The 9,030-nt window shown below is 43.3% G+C and overlaps 1 protein-coding gene across 4 annotated transcripts in view; it reads left to right on the top strand.

Annotated features, from left to right (window-relative positions):
• The first annotated feature begins 1,623 nt into the window (after positions 1 to 1,623).
• ZBTB38 (zinc finger and BTB domain containing 38) overlaps positions 1,624 to 9,030 on the top strand; it is a 46,931-nt gene continuing 39,524 nt past the window's right edge. Inside the window, exon 1 of one of the 4 annotated variants that reach the window (XM_040427787.1) lies at positions 1,624 to 1,733. The gene's annotated coding sequence lies outside the window, so the exon portion shown is untranslated. The other 3 variants (XM_040427782.1, XM_040427783.1, XM_040427785.1) reach the window with 3 other exon arrangements.

Here is a 9,030-nt window from a genome sequence, read left to right as displayed (position 1 = left end):
GTTCGGAGCGGATCCGTCTGATGTTTCATCAGACGGATCCGCTCCGATAATGCAGACGTTTGCATCCGTTCAGAACGTATCCGTCTGCATTATTACTTAGAAAATTTTCTAAGTCTGAAAGTAGCCTGAGCGGATCCGTTCAGACTTTACATTGAAAGTCAATGGGGAACGGATCCGCTTGAAGATTGAGCCATATAGTGTCATCTTCAAGCGGATCCGTCCCCATTGACTTCCATTATAAGTCTGGACGGATCCGCTCGCCTCCGCACGGCCAGGCGGACACCCGAACGCTGCAAGCAGCGTTCAGGTGTCCGCTCACTGAGCGGAGCGGAGGCTGAGCGCTGGCAGGCGGATGCATTCTCAGTTAATCCGCCTCCATAGAGAATGCATTAGGGCCAGACGGATGCGTTCGGGACACCCGAACGCTAGTGTGAAAGTAGCCTAAGATCTGAAGGGTTAGGACATGTTGGGGTTAGGACATATTACAGGGGTTATCTGATGGTTAATGTAAAAAATGTAAATCCGGCATCATATGGTGCATGACAATCCCTTTCTAACAAAACTAGATTCAGAGTTCCCCCCATGAATTGCTCCAATTGCTCTTCTAGATTCTCTTCAGCTGGCAGCTCAGGGGGAGTGTCCTTTCTGAAGCAGTTCTCTCCTTGTAGCTGTCACAGCTTCCAGCAATAGATATGGCTGGTGGCAGTTGAGGGGGAGACTGGTGCAAAGGAAAACTGACTTAGTTGCCCAATCTCACAGGAAAATTAGATTTGGTTCTGAGGAGTAGGAGCTCTGACATGTTCTTCTTCTCCCTTCTCTAGCTGGACTGGAACCCGCCCTACTGCCAGGAAGCAGGACAAGCCCACTCCTATCAAGAGGGGAGGCACAAGGTGGTTAGCCCTGTTCCTGCCAACCATAACCTTCTTGGCTAGAACACACGGCCAAAACTTGAAAAATACGTAACATGAACAACACATTACTATATACAGTTGCAGATATTCCCAGGTCTGGGGTACTGTTTTCGGAACTCCCATAGAAGTGAATGGAGGGTGGCCACGCATTCGCGGTTCGCTTTTGTATACTTTGGGGGCTCCGTTCTAGAGATAGGTGTGGATCATGTCAGCAATGTCGGAAGTGACACAACCCCTTTCATGGTGGCACATATTTCTGTTTACATTGATATTTCACCATTTTAAATGTTGTAGTAGAAATTACCATAGATTGCTAGTTCAGTTCTGAAGGACCATATTATTACCGAAAACTAACTAACACGCATACTACCCTGCCTATGTCTTCAACAACACAGCACGCAGCGTAACATAAAAAAAAAATAATGCCAACCCTATGAATATGACAGTATTATAGTATTATCCCCTGTACTGTGCACTGAAATAATCTGTTCTCTTGCTTCTTCCGTGACAAGCTCACGGTCACAGTGCAGTAAAATATGCAAAGCAGGCAGGCAGGCAGACAGTTAATACCGCCACTAGTCAGTAAGTGCTGCGTACAGTTTAGTATGTGCTTGGCTCGGACTTGTTTGCTTTATGTGGGTCAGGATACTCGGATTATGCAAGCGAAAAAACTGCAGTGGATTACTCAATGTTTGAGCGGAATCCAGTTTGTGAAGGAATAGCTTTTTTATCACGAGAGGAAATAACAATTCTTTAGTACGTATTTTCCTGTGCGACTGAGCAGCTGTAATGCTGATATATTTAGCACTTGCCGAGCCTGTGGTAAGTAGGGTGTTGCCTAAATACAATTAGCCGGTCAGATGACTGGATCTCTGTAGCTTGCAAACTGTGGAAAGGATATTGCTTTTAATAAAACTTAAACTGCGGCTTTCAAAGCGGAAAAAAAAAAGGGAGGCAAATGATTCGGAAGGCAGGGTGGCGTTGGGAATCCTGCCTGAAGAAGACATCACCCTTTCCTGAAGAACGTCTTCAAGGAGTAGGGTTTATTTTGCAGTGAGAAGAAGGATGTCATACATAATATGTGTGCGTCCTGCATCAGCCCCGGAATGGTTATACGCACGGCTGTACAAGGCGATGAAGCTGCTATCTTTCAGAAGCCTGTCACATAACATCTGGGGAGCCGCCAGCTGAGTAGAGGTGGTTGTTCATTTTTATTTTTTGCTTGTGATTATTTTTGCATTTCTTGCTTTCTGTTCCTCAATCCGAAGCTCCCGATGGCTTGTCGTTCCTCCCCATCGTTGGTGGCACGCTGCGTTTAAGGTGAGCTGGCTCTATCCTTCCTAGGAGATGCTGCAGAATGCACCTCGGTTGCAAGGCTGACATGGCAGCGAGGATTAATGCCTTCTCTTCTGCCTGCTGTGCTCCGAATCTATTAGACGCTGCTGTCAGTATGTAAATGCTCTGCCTGACATAAACCTACTACTGCACCTCCCGTCTCTCGCTTCCATCTCTAAGCATTGCATCGCAGTTTCTCAGCCGGCATTTTCACCGTGCAAAAGACCAACTTGATCTAAAAAAAAAAAAAAACTGTGAAAGGCTGCGTGATCGTATTAATCTTGCTTTTAATTCTGTCCTGTATTTACCCGGCTGAATAATGTATGCTGTATTGTTAATTAATGTGAATATCAAATTAAAGCGCCTGAAAACTAATATGCTCGCCATGCAGGTAGGAGGAATGGAAAAAAAATCTATTTTTAACTCCTGCATCGCACTGTAGCTCGCCTCTTCTATGCGGAAGTTCGGGCTAAGCAGCTGGTTCTCCGGGGGAACAGAGAAGTGGCCCTTTGCAGTGGTCAGTCCTGCCGTTATTTGCACAAAGCTGCGGATCAATGAGACACAGCAGGAGTAAAACCCGGAGGTGGATTCTCATTGCTACCAAGATCCGTTCCTCTCCAATGGAAAATCCACTTCTCGTGAATCTCAGCCGTTCGAGCTGCTGTACAGCTGATTTTACCGACGACAGCTCTTCATCCCCATGAAGCGTGGACCGAATAAAAAAAAAAGGTTTCTTTTTATTCTTCCATAACTGCGCCGCACGCAGGAAGATGGAAAGTATTTTGTGTGTTGACAGTCCCTTAAATGGTTCCTAGAGGTAGGTTGAACGTGCATGTTGTTGTCGTTCTTGTCCGCCTGCAGCGCCAACCCTATGTCTAGTTTAAATGAAAACTGGAATCTAGCACAGAACCTATATGTTACCACACCTACGTGACCATAGGTGAACAGCAAGATAGGCAATATATATATTTATATATATATATATATACGTGACTGTAGAATTCACCCGATTTAACAAGATGCCAGCTGCCGTGAAGAAATAGATTTTATGTAAATGACCTCTAGGCACCTCGTCTCTTGCTCGGTTGCATAAAATGAATTTCTGTGTGAAAGGTATATGCCACAGTATGGCGGATGGCTTATTATTACTTGTGTTAACTGTTCGCTGCTCTCCGGATACCTATTGGGTTGCCTATTTTTCGGACTAACAAGATCGAATCACAAAGTAGAATAAAAAAAAAAAAACTAGTGCAGTAAATTTGCATGAGCTCTGCTCTAAAAACCCAAACTGTTCCCATCCATTAATAAGACAAGTAAAAAAGATCAGGCGCGGCCTTTATGTGTCAGTAACCCCTTGCAGGCTGCCAGCGGAGAAGCGCCGTGTCATGACATTTTTCAAAGACATTGGCGCCTTTTGGCTTGCGTAAAAAAAAAAGAAAGTTAGGTTTTCCTACTAAAAGAAAATAAAGATATAGATGATTTTTGTTTTTCGGAAAAAGAAGGAACGTGGCTGTTTCTGCTCTTGCCTCGTCATTGTGTTGTGTGCACACTACGGCCACTGTTTGCTGAATAACGAGGCCTGAAAAGGCCGCTGTGGTGGTGGAAGGGTTAACAGCTAGACTGACGCAGGGTGACTGGATGTCACGAATCCAAGTCCATCCGGACAGAACAGGGTGTTTTTCTCTTTTTTTTCCCCCCACATTCCTTGTCTTGCTTGGCGTGCCTGTTTACTGCATAGCTCCTTTAAGACTGGGACTCTGCATTCGTGATGATCTCTCTAGACTGGGCCCTTGCCTTGTTACTGTGGCAACAGATTTTTTTTTCGCTAAATGATTTTAACACTGGAGGAAGATAATGTTATTTCTAGAAAAATTTCCACCAGGCAAGTAGCAAATGCTTTCCACAGAAGGCATATTCCTTTCTTTCATTTTTCTCTCTCTTTGTTTTCTCTTCTGGGAAATGATTTATTGTTTTCACCCGTGTGCAGACGACGCTGCGTGCTGTGCATTCCCAACCTTACTGTAGCTCCTGATTCCTTCTATATGCCTCATCTGTCCTCACACCCAATGTATCCGAACCGACAATACCTACATGGCTTAAAAAGCGCTAGCTTGTCCGCAGGCTACTAAGCTGTATTTAACGCTTTTTCTGCCAGACGTTTGTGTGTTGCTAGGAACACGTTCTGTATGACTGTGAAAGGCTGCATAGGGCGAGACTTTTATTTTAAATGAATGTGACTATCCTAGTGCTGGAAACAACATCTGAATCTAATTTATTGGCCCTGTTTTCTCAATGCGCCGCAGTCTTTTATTCTCTCCCTGTCCATGCTGTGTGATATGAATAAAACAAAGCAGACCTGTAGCCACGGCCATCTTGAGTCAGTTTGCATACCACAAAATGGCTGGCAGGAAGTATAAGAAAATGGCGGCCTTCCATGGTTGACATAGCCTGTCTTTTTTTTACTTGATCTAATCTATGAATATAGGTCACTGGACCTTAAAGCTGCGTTAATCTTCATTTCCCCTTTTTGATGGCGATAAGGAAATGTAGGAAGTGATAGACGAGGCTCTCTGGCTTCTAATCTATGTCTCTGTGAGAGCTGCAGCAGCCATTTTAAGTCACTTTAGAACCGTCTGCAAAATGGCTGCAAGAGGACAAGCCCTGCTGACACGATGAAGATGACGCAGCAATCTATCGCTCAGTCGCTGCTATGGAAGCCTTCATAACATGTAAATAAACCAAGGTCGCCGAGTACAGTCATGTTTAACCCTTTAACTCTTTGGGGACATCAGTCTGATTTGGAAATTGAAATTGCTTCTTTTCATAGCCGGTGTTGTTAAAACAATGCATAGCAGAAGAATAAATAATTCATGCACCAGAAAGAGTAATAGATCGTCTGCCTTTGCTAGCACCATAACGAGAATCTGTTGATTAAGATTCTTGGGAGGAAGGGGGGAATGGCCCGAGCGTCAATCACTAAAATGGCGTGTGTCTGTATTTCTTGACATGATGCTTTTTTATAGGATCTGCTTATACTGTAATAATAATGGATGTGTTGGCGAAGTACGATGGCTCGGTCTAGCATGAAATGACATTATTCCTCAGCACTTTGTAATGCAGCTGCTCTGATGTGGTGCAGGGAAATCGACTGACTCTCCAAGTATATGGAGCGCAATGCAATCCTCTTTTGTTCTGTACTATAATGCTATGCTAGATCTAGCTACTTATATTACAGGGGTTGTCCCACTACAACAGCTTACCGCCTATCGATAGGATGGAGGATAAGTGTGTGATTGGTGGGGGTCTGATCAGTGGGGCCCTCGACATTCATGATAATGGGGGCCCATGCTCCACCATTTGAATAGAGTGTCAGTCACGCATGCATGTCCACTGCACCATTCAACTCTATAGGACTGTCGGAGAAAGCCGAGTACAAGCCCTCCGCAGTCTCTGGCAGCCCCATGGAGATGAATGAAGCAGCGGACATGCATGTGTGACTGATGCTCCACTGAAACAGAGGACATGGGCCCCCTTCTCGTGATCGACAGGGGGCCCTAGCAGTCTCCCCACAGATCTTGTGGGTTGTCCTAATGGGACAACTCCTTTAATTACACCACAATTACATTTTTGACCATGAGTGAGAAAACAGAGAAGGATAGTCAAAGCATAAGTGTTAACAATTATCTTCCATAAAGACTGCCTCTTTGAGAAGACCATCCCCAATCAAGACCATATTTTTCTGTGGCAGACATTACAATGCCCTACCTTTTGTGTATATTACTCTGTTGTATGACAAGACCAACCCACTAGAATAACATTTTTCACTGTAATATTGGCTGGTCGTCTCAAATAGGTTCCTAGTGTATAAAGAAGGACTAACCTAAGGCTAAGACATAATGAAACTGTCAGCAGACAAGAAATGTATTAATGAAAAAGCAAACGTGAATTAATTACTAAACATCTTTTCTTCTGAATTATAATCCATTAGAAAAAGAAATACATAGCAAATTAATATGATCTCTCTATAAAAAAAATTGGAATCAAAAGAATGTATGCAGGGTCAGACAGGGGTTCAGAAGGTAAGGGGGGGGGGGCGCTAGCACATTAAAAGCAATAAGCAGTGTCCCACTGTTTTAGATTGAATGCAAGGGCTGGGTTTATGAATTTCATAGCTCACAATCACTAGGACTTGCTGGACAGACATGAGTTGCATGATAAAGAGGATCTTCTATGACTGGAAAGGAAGGGACCCATATACTGTTCTTGCACAGGGGCCCTCAGCTGTCTGTGTCCACCCATTAACCTATGTCTCTACAATGTAAAGTTTTTGACCAGCACTGGGTTTGACCGGGTTTGGGGTGGTCCCAATGCTATGCTGGGTCCCAGGCGAGGTGTCACTATGTGTTGCTACTCTCCAGAGGGGATGATAAGGTACGGTGCTCCTTAAAGGGAACCTGTCATCAACTTTATGCTGAGGGCATCATAAATTAGAGACAGAAATGCTGATCTCAGCGGTGTGTCACTCATGAGCTAATAGTAAGTGGTTGCCGAGAACCAGCATCATAATCATTACAGCCCAGGCCTTGAAAAGAGTCAAATCTACATGAGAAGAGTCATGATTATTCATAATCTCCTGCTCTCTAACCCATCTGCTGATGATTGGCAGTTCTCTCCTAGAGAGAAAGGGAGGAAACTAGGTAGAAGCCTTTAGTATGGGCAGCATAAAGTTTCCTTTAATGGGAAACCAATACAGGCAAGGCACTGAGCTGGCTTCTCCAGTCTCCTCCCGGGCAAAAAAAAGATTCTGTGATTAGAAAAAGCCTAAGCTAACTGTCTCTCTCTCTCTTTATGAAGGCTGGTACACTGGCCAATAGTTTGGTGGCCCAGGGTCTGTGGCTTGGTCTTCCGGCTCCCTGATCAAAGGGCTGCTGACACAGGGTTTGTGGCTCAGTATCCCCATCTTAGCGTCTTCTTGCGGTCACTTAGGCAGGCTGGCAGAGTCTCTTATACTAAATGCTGGGCCCTATCTGCAGACTGACAGAGTCTAAACACTAATCCCAATCTGCAGCCAACAAGGGACTCTAACTGCTCTCCTCATATATAATTTCTAACTGAACTAGAACCTTCTAGTGCGAGGGGTGGAGTAGAGAAGCACAATTTAAACAGCAACAATATTGCAATTTCAGTCTGTTATAGACTTGTATAGAGTTCCAATGCAAGTCTAGGGGAATGACTAAGCAGCTTTTCCAGACATAAAAAAGTCTTTAGATGTAAACAACAGAGTTAAACCAGACACTCATAAGGTCAGTGTGTCTGTTTTTTATCTCCAAAACTTTGCATTGTCCCTTCTAACTTCTCAGTGCATAGATAGAAAGCCCCAAAGTCTCTCAGTAGTGGCTGGCTGTGCATTAACCTTTTCCATAGAGCAGTGCAGATATTGTGCAATAATAGCGCAAATAAACAGGATATATTACAATAAACATATAAAATGCAATTCAACTATATAAAACAGTAAACTTGCACACAGCAGCATAAATCACAGTGCAAGTTAACCCTTCCACAAGCAATAATGTAGGGATTTGATGTCTTTGCATAGTAGCAATACGGGCAATTGTCCAAAGTAACCTATTCCAGGGCACTACATTTGTGCCTGAGATATCAAGGGCTCTAGCAATGAGAAGTGATTGATGTTATATTCATAGATCTCTTTCTGATTATGTGATCTAAAAAATCAAGCCTCATGTACCAAATGTCCCAGACATTTACCCTGAGTTTAACCTGTCCATTCCTTTGTTTCCTAGAGTGATGAGCAATGCTAGGGAGGTCTGGTAACAGCTCATAAACTTTTATAACTGTAATGACATGCACGTAGACGGAAATCAGGGGAGATATTTATTGCCAAAATGTTGTATGTGCGTGGTTGATCTTAGAAACTTGTGCCTGCATTTTTTGGGGATTATATAATATTTTCTGGGCTCTGGCTGTAAGGCCAAACACGTAATGGTGTCAAACGTGTCCCACCCTAAATGGTGTGACCAATTGGTTTCCCCAAAGTATTATAAGAGAAGTGCCACATGTCAACAAGACTGAGTAGTAGAGTTCTTAAATGTCAATTGTGGGAAGAAAAATTGTGAGATGCCAGGGGAGATATGGATCGGGTTGTTACATTTCAACATTTCCAATTCTTTTGTTCTAGTGCATATAAACCACAGCAAGAGGCTGAGCTTTGTGTACATTTGTAAGAAGGGATCAGGAGAGATAGCTATCAGGCAAAACGAGCATTCGATGGACAGGTATCTCACGTACATACAGTATCTAGCCTTAAGGTGCCCATACACCTTTTATAGATGTTAGCCAACAGCTATCTCTCCTGACCCTCCAAAAAACATACACGTTGTATACATTTTCGATAGAGAGAGGAGAAAGCCACGGCCAGACACCTCTGAAATTGGAACCGCACCTATCTGATATTTACAGCGTATGCTAGCATTATGCCATAAATATCCCAGACGGGACAACCCCTTTACGTGTTTTCAGTTAAAAACAAATAAAAAAAAACACAAAATTATAGTTTCTGACCAGGGTGGAGTCCACCTAGGATGTAGACATAGCTTGATTAATTGGAAGTATTAATGTAAATTGACATACATAATTTTATGGTATATACACATATTAGTAAATGGCAAAAACACAAGTGACGTAATATTGACATTAAATATCTTGTACCATGTTTGTCATGAAGAATGTGCTTTGTGACAAGTCCAAACTAATATTTACAATTCAA

The sequence above is a fragment of the Bufo bufo genome, chromosome 4 (assembly GCF_905171765.1).
Source record: "Bufo bufo chromosome 4, aBufBuf1.1, whole genome shotgun sequence".
Classification (NCBI taxonomy): Eukaryota; Metazoa; Chordata; class Amphibia; order Anura; family Bufonidae; genus Bufo; species Bufo bufo.
This window is presented reverse-complemented; position numbering and strand designations above follow the sequence as displayed.